General features: G+C 34.9%; 1 protein-coding gene across 1 annotated transcript in view; it reads left to right on the top strand.

The window, feature by feature from the left end:
• The window catches only part of NCAM2 (neural cell adhesion molecule 2), a 271,912-nt gene that overhangs the window by 170,852 nt on the left and 84,532 nt on the right, over positions 1-16,528 (top strand). The window lies entirely within an intron of this gene.

Here is a 16,528-nt window from a genome sequence, read left to right as displayed (position 1 = left end):
GTAAAGATTATAGGTTTTGTTTTGATTTTTTTTCATTGAAAAGTCATCTCTGCTTTTTTTCCCCAAGACTATTAACTCCACTTCAGCTATTAAAAAATTAAGAAAAAGAACATAAAAATTTTTTACCCTCTGTACATGTTATTGGTACTGCTCAATAGCATCGTTACAGAGTCAGTTAATTGTGTCTCCTTTTTTTAGAGATAGATCATCAAAAGTCAGGTCTCTATTTGAAATTAATCACCCAATAAGAGGAAACATAGATGTATCTAGGGTACTTTAATCAATTCCAAGAGATTTCTTTCTTTTTTCTGAGCAATAAAAATCTGTCTTTAGAAAGGAACTTTGCTCTTTCAAATAGTCTGAAAAATGTAAAGGGTACGTCTCCTTGACCTATTGAAGAAAATTGTTATAACCTGTTTCAACTACGTGTTGTATATAAGCTTCTACTTAATATTTTTGCTGTTGTAACATTAGCACAGACCTGCAGAGTTTATGTAGGCAGCTGCAATTGTGTTTGATTATACAATTCATAGAATCATAGAATGGTAGGGGTTGGAAGGGACCTTTGGAGATCATCTAGTCCAACCCCCCTGCAGAAGCAGGTCCATCTAGATCAGGCCGCACAGGAACACATCCAGGCAGGTCTTGAAGACCTCCAAGGAAGGAGACTCCACAACCTCCACGGGCAGCCTGTGCCAGTAGTTTGTCACTCTCACAGTAAAATAGTTTTTCACTATGTATAAATGGAACTTTTTGTGTTCCAGCTTCATCCCATTACCCCTTATCCTGTTGCTAGATACCATAGAAAAAAGGAATCTCCCAACATCCTGACACCCATCATCTATATACTTGTAAATATGAGATCCCTGCCCTCAGTCTCCTCTTCTCTAGACTAAACAGCCCCAGCTACCGCAGCCTTTCCTCATATGAAAGATGTTCCAGTCCCCTGATCATCTTGGTGGCCCTGTGCTGGAGTCTCCAGAAGTTCGCTGTCCCTGTTGAGCTGGGGAGCCCAGAACTGGACACAGTACTCCAGATGAGGCCTCAACAGGGCAGAGTAGAGGGGGAGAAGAACCTTCCTTGACCTGCTGGCTACACTCTTCTTGATGCATCTCAGGATGCCATTGGCCTTCTTGGCCACGAGGATACGTTGCTGGCTCATGTTCAGTTTGTTGTCAACCAGGACTCCCCTGTCTCTCACTGCAGAGCTGCTCTCCAGCAGGTCAGCTCCCATCCTGTACTGGTGCATGGAGTTGTTCCTTCCCAGGTGCAGGACTCTGCACTTGTCATTGTTGAACCTCATGAGGTTCCTCTCTGCCCAACTCTCAAGCTGGTCAAGATCCCGCTGAATGGCAGCACAGCCTTCTGGGGAATCAGCCAGTCCTCCCAGTTTGTTGTCATCAATGAACTTGCTGAGGGTACATTCTGTCTCCTCATCCCCTCTTAGAAGGATATTAGGTTGGTCAAACAGGATTTCCTGTTGGTGAATCCATGTGGATTCCCTCTGATAACCATCTTTTCCTTCATATATTTAGTGATTACGTTTAGGAAGAGTTGTTCCATCACCTTTCCAGGGATAGAGGTGAGGCTGTCCAGCCTATGGTTTCTTGGGTCATCTTTCTTGCCTTTTTTGAAGACTGGAGTGACACTTGCCTTTTTCTAGTCCTCAGACACCTCACCTGTCCTTCATGATTGCTCAAAAATGATGGTGAGTGGCTTAGCAATCATATCAGCCAGCTCCCTCAGCACTCTCAGATGCATCCCATCGGAACCCATTGACTTAAGAGTGTTAAGCTTACCCAACAAAACTTTAAACTCTTCCACCCAGAACAAGTCCTCTGTTGTCCAGACCATCCTACTATCCTTGCTGGACTCAGCTTCCTGAGGGCTGGCCTTGACTGTAAAGACTGAAGCCAAGAAAGCTTTTGGTATTTTGGTCTTCTCTGTGTCCTTTGCCACTAAGGCACCCTCTGTGTTTAACAACGGGCCCACATTCCTCCTAATCTTCCCTTTGCTGCTGATGTACCGGAAAAAACCCGTTCTTATTTTCCTTTGAGACACTTTGAAAGCAATTAGGCATCAAAGATTTTTTAATCATGTTTTAAAACCAAAATAAATCATGGTGGGCATCACATGTTAAGCCTATGAAATAGAATAGTGAAAAATATTGTGACTGGTATTAGTTAATTAGTATTGTTGAGAATATAGAGATTCAAACCTTGTGACAGATGCAAAATATGGAACCCATATGAGCACTGAATAGTATACTCTCATCAGTCATCTGATCTGTAAAAATCTGCATATGTTTTGGAGCTCTTTCATCTTCATCTACATTAATATTAAGTTGGGGTAAACTCTTCAGTTAACTAGAAGCTAAAAGTAGCATGTACAGTTTTGGGACATGACAGTATTTTAGTTGGAAGATTGATTTGGGAGGGGTGAGATTGTATGCAGTTAGAAATACAGAGCAGCTCTCCTGGGTGAGCTGAGGAAGCATTACAGTAGGAAAGCTGCAAGCCACTGTGGATATTTCAAATTCCTAAAGTAGCCCAATCATCATCAGGAGTTCCACACACTCCTTTAGGTAACCATATCTGTAGTGATGTGTAAGTTTAGCAAAATTAAAACTAGAAATCATTTTGATGTATCATAGCCTGTTCCCTAATGCAGGCTTGGTTGGTGATTATATTGATAACTCAATAATAAATATCAGCTATGTGGCTAGAGGGCCCTTCAGACTTTTTCCTCTTCTAGGAGAGAAATTGAGTGCTGTGTTACCAACAGTAAACTCAAATGGCTTTACATACACAGATCCATGTATTCATGTTGCAAGGATGACTGTATTTGTATATTACACAATTCTAGAATTCTCTCATTTCTGCAGATTTTTCCTTTCAGTAAAACTTTAGGACCACTTTCCACTCAGAATTAAGTAAGCAAAGTTATTGTTTCTTTAAAGATCACAAAACCCTAAGAAAATATAAAATTTTATACCTATTCCGCGTTAAAAGCTTAAACTAGGGAGAATAGGATGTTTATTTAGGAACATCACTAATTTAATCAAGCGTTTAACATGAGTACAAACATAAGTACAAAGCTTTTACCTGTTCTGTAAATGGATAATTCTGTTTCTACCTAATTTGTATGTCAAACTTAAAAACTGTCTCCCATTTAATCTCTTTCCTTATGTACTACCTATGCACTAAGCAGATATTTTGGGGTATTTTCTGTGGGCTGTGGTGCTGCATTTACTTTCTGAAATAAAGCCATACAGGCTTGGAAATGGAATTTCTTTCCGTTCCAATATTAGCTTTTTTAATTTAGTCATCTCTGATGATATTCCATCTGTTACATTAATGGAGACTGAAGTTATCAGGGTACTTATTATGTACCGACAATTTGTACTATACCAGCGCAGCTTGGACTTGACTATTCATTCTTTCTACTACAAAAAATATTGTTTCATGAGCTTCTGCCCAAGTATCAATTGTATTATGTGCTAAGAGTCTTCGAAATAGCTGTTACTTGTCTGATGAAGTAGAGACACTACAATAAGTAATACAACCACGTACAGATTGGAGTCATTTAGTAATATTCAATGATGTACTATAGGATATTCTCCAGAGACTTTTGAAACGTTAAATTCTCTATGTACAGTGGAAACTCATAGAAGGTGAGAACAACCAATTGCACAATCAGCAGTACAGTGCTGGCAAAATGTATTTTATGCTATTAAAACCTGCTAGCAGTTTTTCAGATCTGAAAAGCAACTTGAATACTCTTGTGTATTAGGGGAAAAATATTTTTGGATATATATGACTAAACCAGGATGAATGCAAGTGGCTTGAATTCTGTTTTTCAATCTCTTGTTTTGTTTAACAAATTATCTAATTCTAAGTAATAATTAATTCTTAATAATTTATTAATATTTTTAGTACACTTGAAAAACCACACCTTCCTATCATAGTTTCACTGTACCATCTCCCTGTGTATAGCTACTCATACACTCTCTTCCTATTGATTCCAGTTCTCAGATTTTAAACAGTCAGTTTATGGCAGTTTAACACAACAATGCTGATACACCAGTGTATGTCTATCACCTGTGATAAGAGACTGTGCAACTTAACCTAAAGCGTAAGCAAGAGTCATATTTTTTTGCATTAGGAAAAGGGAGGACTGCACCACTTCTTACTGACAGCTGAAATTCAGCAAATGAGATTTCTTAGGACTGCTTAACTGAATCATAGGTCTGAGCTCTGATTCATGGTTAAAATAACTGCCATCTATAAATGGACTCAAAGTGTATTATTAATATTTAAAAATTTTGCAATATGATAAATAATGGTATCAACAATGAGATGGTTTTTGTCTTTCTATAAATTTCTGCTTGTACAAGCAGAAATCAAGTTATGACATTTATGCAAAAGGTCGATGAATTAATAGCATGTGGTAATCTTTACCTTACTGCAAGCTGATCATGTAACATGCTTAAATGTATCTTATAGGTAGATGAAATCTAATGTTATACCCTCAGGGATTACTTGGTAAAAATTCATTTAGTTAACACAGTACTCTTTAAATGTTCCTCTTAAAGTAGTTTACAAAAGTATATATTTAATATAGAAATTTGCATTAAGAAAATAGTTTTCTGAATAATTAGACTTCTAAACTGAATAAATACCATTTTACCAGCACATTTCAGAAGTCTCATTTGGAGTTTTGGTCTGTTAATCACATATATATATATATATTCTGTTTTAATTTTTATAATGTGAAAATTACAGTGGCTTCCTTTAGAGCTTTTAAATGTAAAGGAAGAAAAAAAAATAGCATGTAATCTGATTAGAAAAGCATAACGTTAATAACATGTGATGTTATTTAGTCTACAATTACCAGTGCTTCCATATCACAGATTCAAGATTGCAGTAATAATGGAACTACAGCAATGTCTATTGGGATAAAAGTATCATTACCTCACCCAAAAAGTAGTATTGTACGTGTTCAAAATTAAGACTTCTAAGAACTTAAAGACTTATTTATATTCTTTAAGAATTCCTGAATCCATAGGTTATTATGTTTAGCAAATATATCCTAATTATGCTAAAAAATTTTTACAAATTCTGTATGAAAATGTACAGATTTATATAAACAGATTAACTATTTTGTCTTTATTAATTTTATCACCGTATTTGTTAAAATGAAATTATGTGGTTGTAAAACATTAAACACACATCATTCACCTTGTTGCAAATGCCAAAATATTAAATAATATGGGGTGTTTTTACTCATAAGATATCCTCAACAAATGCATTTATTGGCAATTTTACTAGTAACTTTTATTTCTTGGATAAGACATGGAGAGGTAGTAGCTGATAAAAAGAGAAAGAAAACTCTTATCCCTACCAGCATCCCACCAAGAGGACATTTATTCCCCACAATTTCCTCTGGTTCAGTATGGGTCCTTTCCAAAGGCTGCCTTTCAAGAACTGCTCCATGTTTTCCACAGGATACAGTCTTTCAAGAGCAGACTGCTCCAGCATGAATTGCCCATGGGCCACGAGCATGCTTCAGAGTGGGCCCTCCGTGTGCTGCAGCTTTCTTCAGGACATGTCCACCTGCTGCAGCATGGGGTTTTCCATGGGCTGCAGTGTGGATATCCACTCCACTGTAGATCTCCGTGGGCTGCAGGGGGACAACCTGCTTCGCTGTGGTTGTCTCTACAGGATGTAGAGGAGGGAGGAGAATGTCCTCCCTCTTCTTCTTCACTGACCTTGAGGTCTGCAGAGCTCTCAGGCTTTTTTTCCTCATTTCACTTTTACCTCTCCTTCCTCATTTAGAAATTAATTACCTTCCTTCAGGCCCCTCTCTGCACTGAATTTGCCTGCATACCTGAGAATTATAGAGCTGTGGCTAATTTCTTTAGCTGTGATTAATTTATCCATATAAACTCTTCAGTTGATGTGTTGTTACAGATCTGCTTCTTCAGCAAAGTGTTATACATATTTTCTGGTAATTTAATAATATATACACTCCTTGAGTTTCCTAACTTGTGCAGTTTAGTGGGAAATGTTGTAAGTCTACTGAAAATAAGGTATACTTTTGTTCTAGGGTTTTGTTCCTCAGTGGTACTTTCCCTAGCAGAAGCAAATACTTTTTTTGTGCAGCCATGTTGCAATCTCTGCTTTTCAACCTGTTTCAAACTCTAGTAGCAGCAGCTCATCATCTTTACACAATGGTTTCCACCCAATTTGACTGGTATGTTCAGCATAAGAATTTATTTATATCTATACACATAAATAAATTTGGAAACTGAGCAGAGAAACTCTATTGGCTAATAATTAAATAAACTAACTTGAAAACAATTATTCCTATGCCCATTCAGATATGTCTAGGTTAGCTAATTTTCTCCATTTTACTTGCTACTGCAATAATTTCCTGTTATTTCTTCAGTTGCAAAAAGTCCTACAGAATTATGACACTTTGTGAGCAAAAATTTTTTGATCTGTGATATTTGGATCTTTGTCCTCCTGCAGACAATTTCCCTGTTTCTCATGGCTCAAGTTATGCATTTCTGGCTTTCCGTGCTTTTCTTTCCCCTAAGGAAGCCTTGTTGTTTATACATACCCTGCAGGGCTCCACCTCATTGCAGTTTCCAGACAGACTTCCTATCTGCTGTCTAGCCACAGTAATTTAAATGAAATATATATCACCTTTACAAAAATCTGGAAAGGATCCTAAGCTGCATACAACTATTGAACAAATCAGTAAGAAAAACTCAGTTGTGCTGCTTTTTTTTCTTTCTTTTTTTTTCCCCAAAGAAAGCACATATTGTGCTGCTCTGTATTATATAATTGCATACCCTCATCACATCACTTATTCCTGCAACTAAAGCTAAACTGTCCCATGGTTTGAATATAAATTCTATGAAAAAGAAATTATTTTTTATATAAATGCATTAAGCTCAGTTTGAGATTCTTGCAGTAGTTGTCACTTTAAAGGTTATTTTTTATTCTTACATGAGAGTTTTATCAGCAAGAGGGGCTTACGATCCCTATTTATTCAAGATTTGTTATCAATCCAAATAATGTTATACTGTTAAACAAAATATAACAAACGATTATTTGTATTCCAGTTACAGTGATAGGAACACTTTAATTATCTAAGTAATACAGGGGGGAAAAAAAAGCATTACAGTTGAAACTTATACAAATCTCCCTAATTTTCTTTTCCTTGTTATAGTCACCCTTCCAGTATTCCTCTGAGACCTAAGGTTCACAGTACTTATTGTCCTTTTAAGAGCTTGAACATATTTCAAAAGGGAGAGAAAGTTTATCATTCACCACCATCCTAAATTCTTCTCCAGGGGAAAATACAAACAAGTTTACCTCCAACCTCAACTTAAAAAGAATCCTAACAGAATCCAAGGTCAAGAAAGTATGACCCTGACTTTAGTCAACTTGAAGTTATTTGTTTTATTTTGTATGCAGTCAGCTTACATGCTTTGTCTTCACAGGTTTCCAGGCACAGGTTTATTTGGCTTTTTCTTTATTTTTTACTTTTTTTTTTTTTTTTTAAATACTGTTTTACCGTTAGTTATTAAGGCTATCAACTGTCTTCTCCAGTTCCATTTAGGATAGAGACCCATTTGTTAGGTAGGCATTTGCCATATTTAATACTTAGCACAGAGCTCATGGAATGGTAGGGATTGGAAGGGACCTTTAGAGATCTAGTCCAATCCCCCTGCAGAAGCAAGTCCTCCTACATCAGGTTGCACAGGAACACATCCAGGCTAACCTACCCCAACCTCCTTACATCCACTCTTTATATATTTGTAAATATTAATGAGATCCCCCTTCAGTCTTTTCTTCTCTAGACTAAACAGCCCCAGTTCCTGGAGCCTTTCCTCACAAGGAAGATGTTCCAGTCCCCTGATCATCTTGGTGGCCCTGCGCTGGACTCTCTCCAGAAGTTCTCTGTCCCTGTTGATCTGAGGAACCCAGAACTGGACACAGGAGTCCAGAGGAGGCCTCACCAGGGCAGAGTAGGGGTGGAGGAGAACCTCCCTTGACAGGCTGGAGACACACTTCTTGATGCATCCTAGAATGGCATTGGCCTTCTCGGCCACGAGAGCACATTACTGGCATATATTCAACCAGGACTCTCCTGTCTCTCACTGCAGAGCTAGTCTCCAGCAGGTCAACTCCCAGCCTGTACTGATGCATGGGGTTGTTCCTTCCCAGATGCAGGAATCTGCACTTGTCCTTGCTGAACCTCAGGAGGTTCCTCTCTGCCCAACTCTCAAGCCAGTCAAGATCCTGCTGAATGGCAGCTAAGTGGAAGCAAGTTTTGATAGTCACCCAATAACTAGGTACTTGCAATTGTAAAGCATTCTGAAATCACTTCAGACCAAGATAACTCCTGGCAAATGCTGAGACTGCACTGAAACAGTTCAGAGCTTTTACTATTAATAGGAGAATCCTAGTGACTGAGCTACAATCACTGCCTGAAAGAAAGCTGGGATCCTAGTGCTTGTGTTATTCTTTCAGTTTTGTAACTCACTCCATACGGGGAGTTCTGTGTAATATGGTAGTATAGTTTCAGTATACTAGTCATTTCTACAGCTGAAGTAATATTTACTTGAGATGTAAACTGACTCAAGCAGAAAGAGGACCAGCTTTCAGCTCTTATTTAGAGTAACTATACTTGTTGATAATGATGTTGTATGTATTTAATCGTAACTATTCTTTTCAGTTGCATAGAGATTGATGATCATTGAAGAATAAATTCTGGCAGATCACAGTTAATGCTCGAGTCTGAGCAGTCCTAGATCCCATATTAATACATATTTAGTGCTGTATGGTTATGCTTATTTTTAATGACTGTTTTATGTGAAGTCTGTGTTGAATAAGAAAATTGTACCTAACAGTTTTATCTGAGAATTTTTCTGGTCAAAATCTATCAGTCACCTATGTTAATGCCATTATAGCAGTGTTGGAGTAGATGCAGATAGCAAAATAATTAAATACAGTACTTATGAGTGAATCGGAATTTAAAATTGCAACCTACATATGAAATTATTACAGTTAAAACATTTCTGTTATAAATACTTTTTTGTGGTTACCATTGATATTTTTATAGCCAATATTAATGCTTATTTTACTTTTTCATATAATGTTAATATTTTGGCCGTTAATAATCATCAATCATTTCTTTCTCGTGATTTGCATCTTTAACAGAAGTAATTTTGGACAGCTGATCATCATATTTTCCTCCTTTATTGTTTTTCTTTCAAACTCTTGTGAGTAAAAACCAATCAAAGAAAGAAATTCAGTTTTCTGTTTCATGTCTAATGAATGTGTTGGAAATCGCGTCATCTCATTATGTAACAACTTAAGTTTGAAAGAAATTCCAGCATGAAACAATCAAATATCAGTTCAGATTTTCTAAAAGTTATATGAAGCTTTAAAAGATACATTTTTCCTTAAGATTGTACATGCTATTATCAGCCTGCATAGAACACTCTACTATTTCCAGTCTGAATTCTTTAAAAGTAACTACTATGCCTGCAGATGAACAACAAATCAAACCAACAATTTTTTTTCTTCAAGACTAGTCTTTTTGACTTCTCTGGTGTTACACTATAGATCTGCAAACAGTAGGTTCTTCAATTATTTCTTCCTTGTGGAAAAAATAAAAAAGAATCCAAACAAATTCAGGAATTTGCAGCATACTAAGATATATATTCAATGAGCTGCATTTCTAAAAGAATCATAATGTCTTCTGTAAAAATCACTGAAGTCCAAGACACTACTGTAGCATTATTCTGATTCACTGGACATTAAGGCATATGCACGTAGCAATACTCTGGAATTTTCTGCTGTCTCCAACAGGTGCATGGATAGAATACATTTACCTGAAGAGAATGGGAAATATTCTGAATATACCATCCATAATCCAGAAGGGAGCTTCCATCAGCTTCTACACGATGATGGCTGTTGTGATTAACAGCCCTTTCTCATCAACAAAGGTAGATGTTCAGACTAGGAATTGCTGGTCTCTTATATTTAATAGTCTTCTGGAATTTTATCATCACTCAGTATCAGCATATCAGGTTGCAGAAGTTCTTATCTTTCATGCTGCTTCAAGGAACAGTTTAACGAGCAAATGTAATCTTAAATCTCACATATAAGAAACATCAGCCCTCAGTATGTGATCTGAAATTTTCCTCTCATATCAATACAGCTCAAACCCAGAAAGCTTCTTAAAATAATTCTTTTTAATGAAATTCCACAGATGATTCTGTTAATCAGTATTTGTTTTCTCCTTGAAACATGACCAAGACAATATAATGAGTTGGCAATTTTTGACAATTTTATCTGAGGAACGAAGAACTAGGCATAAAATTTAAACAGGTTCTTTGATTTTTGTGATTAGTTCTTTCTGCATCCTTCCCCCACCCCCCAGTGCAGTGTATGGACTTCTACCATGTACATCTGTGGCAGCTCTTTTGGAAGAACTTGAAAAAAGTTCTGCAGTTTTTACTCAAGTTATATATTCTCACATATGATTGTTCTTTAGTATGCGGTACCATAGTTTATGAAGGAAACGACACTCTCAATTCTAAAGCCACTGTTTCTTCATCTTCTCTGTTTTTAACACATGCTACGCATGTCCAAAATAACACCAAATTATATAAGATGTCAGAAGACATACTTGGTAAATATTACAGGAAAACCTATAGTGCAGTGGTGTTAACTATGGACAGTAATGGCACATTAATTAAAAATAAGCTTTAAACATTAGAAGAAAACAAAGTAAATTTATTACAACTTTTCTACTTTTTAAATGTAGGGATTTTTTGCTTTCAATCTTTTACTTGGACTTCGAGGGATGGAGTATTTTGTCAGCCAAACAGCAAACTCTGTAGGAGGCAAGATAATCAACACAAAATCACAGCTGCTCTAGCTATCCAAGTAATACTATTAAAATCCAACTACAAACAAGTCATGAATTTCTGCATCTATTCTCACCTTCCACTCTTGCTTTCAGCCAACACAAAATGCATGTTTTGGCAGCTATACAAATTCATCTTATTTGGTGCTACAGTTCCTCAGTGAGAGTTGAAGAAATTGTTGATAAATTGAACTCAATCACTAATCACATTATCATCTCTCCAAGTATGCCTTTCTACAACTAAAAATGAATGTCAGTTTCTAAGCATCATAATCAGCTGGTTCTCCTCTTTTTAAAAAATATACCTTTTTTTTTTTTTTTACTGCAATGGCAATGGAATTTCACAGACTGAACACTCAATAGTGCCTCAATAAGTTATACTGTAGCAGAAGCTCCTCTTGTCTCTTTGTGGAGATTGTTGTTTTATCTATTCTCTCTGCATATGAAATCTTCAAAATACTTAGTTATCGTCACTCTGCTCCCTTGGGAACTCTTTAACATGGTTTTGGAATAGTGCATCAACTAGTCAGGTCGACATCAGCTGGTCAGGATTTTGAGAATGTTAATGTGTTGAACTGCAAAATATGAGAAGTTGAGGAAGCAAAAGCATAACAAGGAAAGTCAGAGTAGCATATATAACATGACAAGAATTTTATTGAAAAAAAAAACCCCTAAACATTAACAGAATCTGTAGAATAATCTCAGATAGTTTTTTTCTCATGTTTAAGTGGAACTTTTTGTGTTCCAGCTTCATCCCATTACCCCTTGTCCTGTTGCTATGATGAAATACCTCCTATTTTATGGTTAGTGTAGGATTCATTTGGGTTAAGCTACATATTCAGAATAAGAGTATTGCAAATGTACAAAGTCCATTTGGTAAGGATAATTTTATGGATAATACAATTTAAGTAACTCATTTTCCTTGCAGATCTCTATGGAAGGGTTTTCTTTTCATTGACAATACTGGAGAACTAAATTGTAAATCAAAATTCAAAGTAAAAAGGTGTTATTCTGTGAAATTTTATGTGGATAATGTCACAAAGTCAGCTACACTTCAGTAAAACAGTCATAGTCTCCGCTGAACATTTGTCATTTGTGTTCTAGCTTTATGCTGGTGATTACTTTGGAAAGGAAAAAAAAAAAACTGCTACCAAAGCCCCTCAAACTCACTTTTAAAAATACATTCTATGAACATCTCTGATTAATGATGAACAGTATTTTGATTTCTTAAGATTTCATTACGATATCTCAAACGCTGTAAAAGAGTGACTTTTGAAGACCTCATCTGTCTTTATAATTTTCAGGACATGTCTTAGAGTATAAGTGCATGCCAACATGCTTCCTTGTTGATCTTTCTAAAGAAGTATGCATATCTGTATAGTACTATGTTAAACACATATTTCTCAGACCCCACTAATTATTCATGATGATAGGTGATATGGAGTAAATAAGCAGCAATCATGAGTATTGAACCACAGAGACTTGTTCTGATTGCCTATGGTTTTGGTTTGTCATTTTTTTAATACATTTTATTAATACTATTTATTCAATCTATTAGAAAATATTATAGTACATATTTGGCATGTCTTTCACTATAACATTTGAAAGGAAAAAAGAAGAATATTTCAGTTCCATCTGTCCATTATTATTTTAGGCAGACTTGAGAGTTACTGACACGATTAATTAATAGAGATTATATCTGAATTTTGATTTTTCACCAATGGCAGCTCCAATGCTTTTTTCCTGGTGGGAATTTCTACTGAGGACTACCAGGCAGGCGCAGTGTACTTTGTGTTTCCATGTATGCTGTATGTTCCATTTCCTGTTTTGTTGTGTAAATGGCACCAGACACAGTGCTGACTTATGCTCTTCATACTTAGTGCAGGAAGAAACCAACCTTAGAAAGATTTTACCAAGGGTTATAAACTTATGGTGGATTCAGACTCCACAGTTAGTGCTGCCAGTGTTTGACATTGTGTATTTGCTGTTCAAAGTTAAATAAGAATATTGATGTTTAATTCAGAAGACTGACGGATCAGTAAGAGTGCAAACATCTGCTTTGCTGGTACATTCTAGTTTTGATAATGCCTTTCACAAGAACATGAAAATATAAGTTCCATGGTTTCAATTTCAGCTTCAGGCTAACACTGCATATTCAATTCTTGTCCCAGCTTCTTTGCTGCTCTTTGCTGTAGTCACCTTCTATGTCTCTGCTGTATTCCTTATATTTGTTTCTAGTTATGTTTCAGCATGACTGTATTGTTATTGTACCTTTTGTGTCATCATAATATGTCCTTAACGTATTTATCCATATGTCTATTCATTCACTTACACTATGGAACGATGTAATACAGCTACACTAGTATTTATGAAGTCCTTGTGAAAATTCATCATACTATCTAGCATTCATCATTTGCATGTATTAATCTCTAGCATTTTCTGGGAATCCTGTCTAGACACAGGCAACTGCTTCAAAACTTTGTTTGTTTGTTGATGTAATTTTCTTGGTCTATGTTTACACTCTTGTTTTCTTACACGTATTTCTGTGTTCAGGAATGATAGACAAATGGTATCTTTTTTATCAGGTATTGCGGCATGTTTGCAGAAAAAATAACGGAATTGTACAGTAATCCATCTGCTGAATATGAGCAGGGAACAGGATTTCTTAAACTGTGAAGAAGCCACATTCTAAGCAATGCAGCAGAAAACATCTTATGTATTTTATATTATTTTATAAGCAATTTCAAAGAAGCTACTCTAATCATGTTCAAACAGTTTTTAAAAACTTAAGTAAAAATGTATTTTTGTGATAATTTTGGCCAAATTTTCTTACTTAAAATTATCATGTGTTTTATTTGCTTTTGTGGACATTGCTGACATTGTTAGATCCCTCTCAAAATGCTTCTTACCGTATATTTGATGATGAGAATTGATGACGTAGTTACACAAAAAAATCTCCTATTATTCAGAGTATGGATCAGATGTTTTTTTTCTCTAACTGTAAATCATATAATCATAGAATTGCTACGGTTGGAAAAGACTTTTAAGATCGTTGAATCCAACTACTAACCTAACGCTGCCAAGATCATGGCTAAACTAAACCATATACCTCAGCACCTCATCTACACATCTTTTATTTTAATTTCTTTTTTTTTTTAATGTGAGAATAATAGAAAGTTGTTTTGAGTAAAAACTTTTGTTTGTTTGTTTGTTTGTTTTTCCACAGCAGTATTATGAAATAATTAGATAAAATAAAAACAAGATTTAGAAGTTACTGGAAAAACTATTTAATTTTAAGGACTTTTGTGCTTATTTTCAGTCTCTTTTTTTTTTTTTAACATCAACTGACATTCATATCTGTGCTTTGAAATGTATGGAATTATTTATAGTGTAATATATAGTAATTATACAGTGCATCATAGCATTTGTAATTAGTGTTGAACTAGTAAAATTTTCCTTTGTTATCAAATTTTTTAAAAAGCTATAAAAATAACTTTAGTGAGGATTATAAGTTATGTCTTCTTACAGGAATCCTCTTACAGGAATCCTGCTGACCATAATGGTACATTTAGTACCTAATATATGTTTCTTAGAGGGTGAAGCATTACCATTTGAAAGAAATCTTTCTAATTCAAGGGTTTTTTTCTTTTTTTTTTTTTCAATATACCTTGAATAATCTACTGCTTGAAACAAAGAACTAAAGTAGGTGAATAATCTATGATCTAATTCCGAAAATTATGATGAAAGAACTTCAGTGAATGTGTCGTTACAGCTATAGGTTGGTGTACTTTCAGAGAAAGACACTGCATTGTGCAAGGGGAAAGTACTCGTTAAGAATTTGGCTCAAAATACATGTTATTTACTACTGCTCTCTGGTGTATAGATCTAAATTAGTACTTTAGGAGGGCAGCTCTTAATGAATCATGAATACGGTATTCAGTACTATATCTGTGATTCATAGTTACAGGTTGTTTCAGCATGTCTTTTTATGGTTTTAAATGAGACTTCTTAAGGAAAACTTATCAACGATAAATTAGAAATAAAATTACTGAAGTATGGATACATTTTAGGTAAGAATTTACCATTTATTACTTAATGATTAAAAAAGTAAGCAAATTATAGGCAAATAATACTGTTATTAACTATGTCATACAATATACTTATTTTATAGGTATGTAAAAAACAATTAGTTTGTATATCAGAAATTAGAAAACTATTTAATGTTTTGTTTTAAATAAACTAAATTTTAATTCTCTCAAGAATTCCATACAAAAAAACATAACATTCAATACTGTAGCATGTTTGTTAGTAACTTCATAACTTTTATCTTTCTTTTTTAAAAGTATAATGAGAATAAAATTTTCAGCATAAGAAATCACAAAAGAGATAGCTAAGTAGTCTTAGTTGCTAATTTTTGCCAATCCAAAGGGTTTTAGGTTTCTTCCTGCATTACAATTCCATAACTTTAATTGATGCGTCGACACTGTGCAGTTTCCACAGGAAGTAAAATTCAGTGTTCTTGCATTCTGCTATGAGATTGGAATAGTTTTCTTTCCATAGAAACTACAATTTACAGAACATGTGACTGTCTTATGTCAAATAATTTAAAGTCTAAGCTGTGTGCATTTTTCCTGTCTCCAGTAAGGAAAAAATTGAACAGGATTAAAAGCTAAGTCACTCAAATATCAGCTGCCACTTGGTGAGTTTTTAGTGTAAAAAGCAGTGAAGTTGAGTGTATATATTTATTTATTTTACATTAAACTCTGTTTCAAGTTCAAATGTGGTGCAATTAAATAGTTAATGGTTTTCCCTCCATTTCTACCTTCCTCAACAATGAAGGTAGGTAAATACCAGTATTTTTAATCAGTTCTTTTTTTCCCTTGAAAAAAAAAAGAGGTAAAGCAAGTTTGCGAAAGGCACAAAATCAAGTATAGAGCACAACCAGATTAAAAATAACTTCTTTTTCCTCAGGTATGCTCTGTCATGAAGAGTGAAATGTCAAGCATAGAAATTTAAAAAAAAAAAAAAAATTAGTTTTCCTTCATTTTCAATACTCTTGAAATTCAAATAGTTTTGGGCAAGGGTGGGGAGATGTTATGGATAAGAATTTGTGTGAAGTTGCTAAATATAAAATTTGTGGTTTAGAAAATCAAAAGCCTACATTCATTTTTCTATATTGCATTTTTCCATGCAATGACATGGCAATCAAATCCAGAAATTCTACTTTCATTTATGGATAATATTTTTTAACAGTATGAGATTCTGACCAGAAAATGTAAATAATGAAAATAAATACATGTCTAAGTTTGTGTTTTTATCAGTATTTTGGGGACTTTTCTATTCAGTTTCACAGTTATATTTTAAGGACAACAAATAATGCTAACTGCAATCTAAGATGTTATCATTTTACATTGTATACATTTTCAGTAACTGCAACATCCTAAGAAAGTAAATGAGAACATATACAGTTTTGAATATACAGTTTACTGTTCCAGTTGTGAGCGGATACATGTTGTGATTTACCTTCACTATGTTCCTTTAAGCATGTACTTATTCATTTGATAATAATGCCTAG

The sequence above is a fragment of the Colius striatus genome, chromosome 1 (genome assembly GCF_028858725.1).
Source record: "Colius striatus isolate bColStr4 chromosome 1, bColStr4.1.hap1, whole genome shotgun sequence".
Classification (NCBI taxonomy): domain Eukaryota; kingdom Metazoa; phylum Chordata; class Aves; order Coliiformes; family Coliidae; genus Colius; species Colius striatus.
The sequence above is the reverse complement of the archived record's forward strand: the minus strand, read 5'-3'. Positions and strand labels throughout refer to the sequence as shown.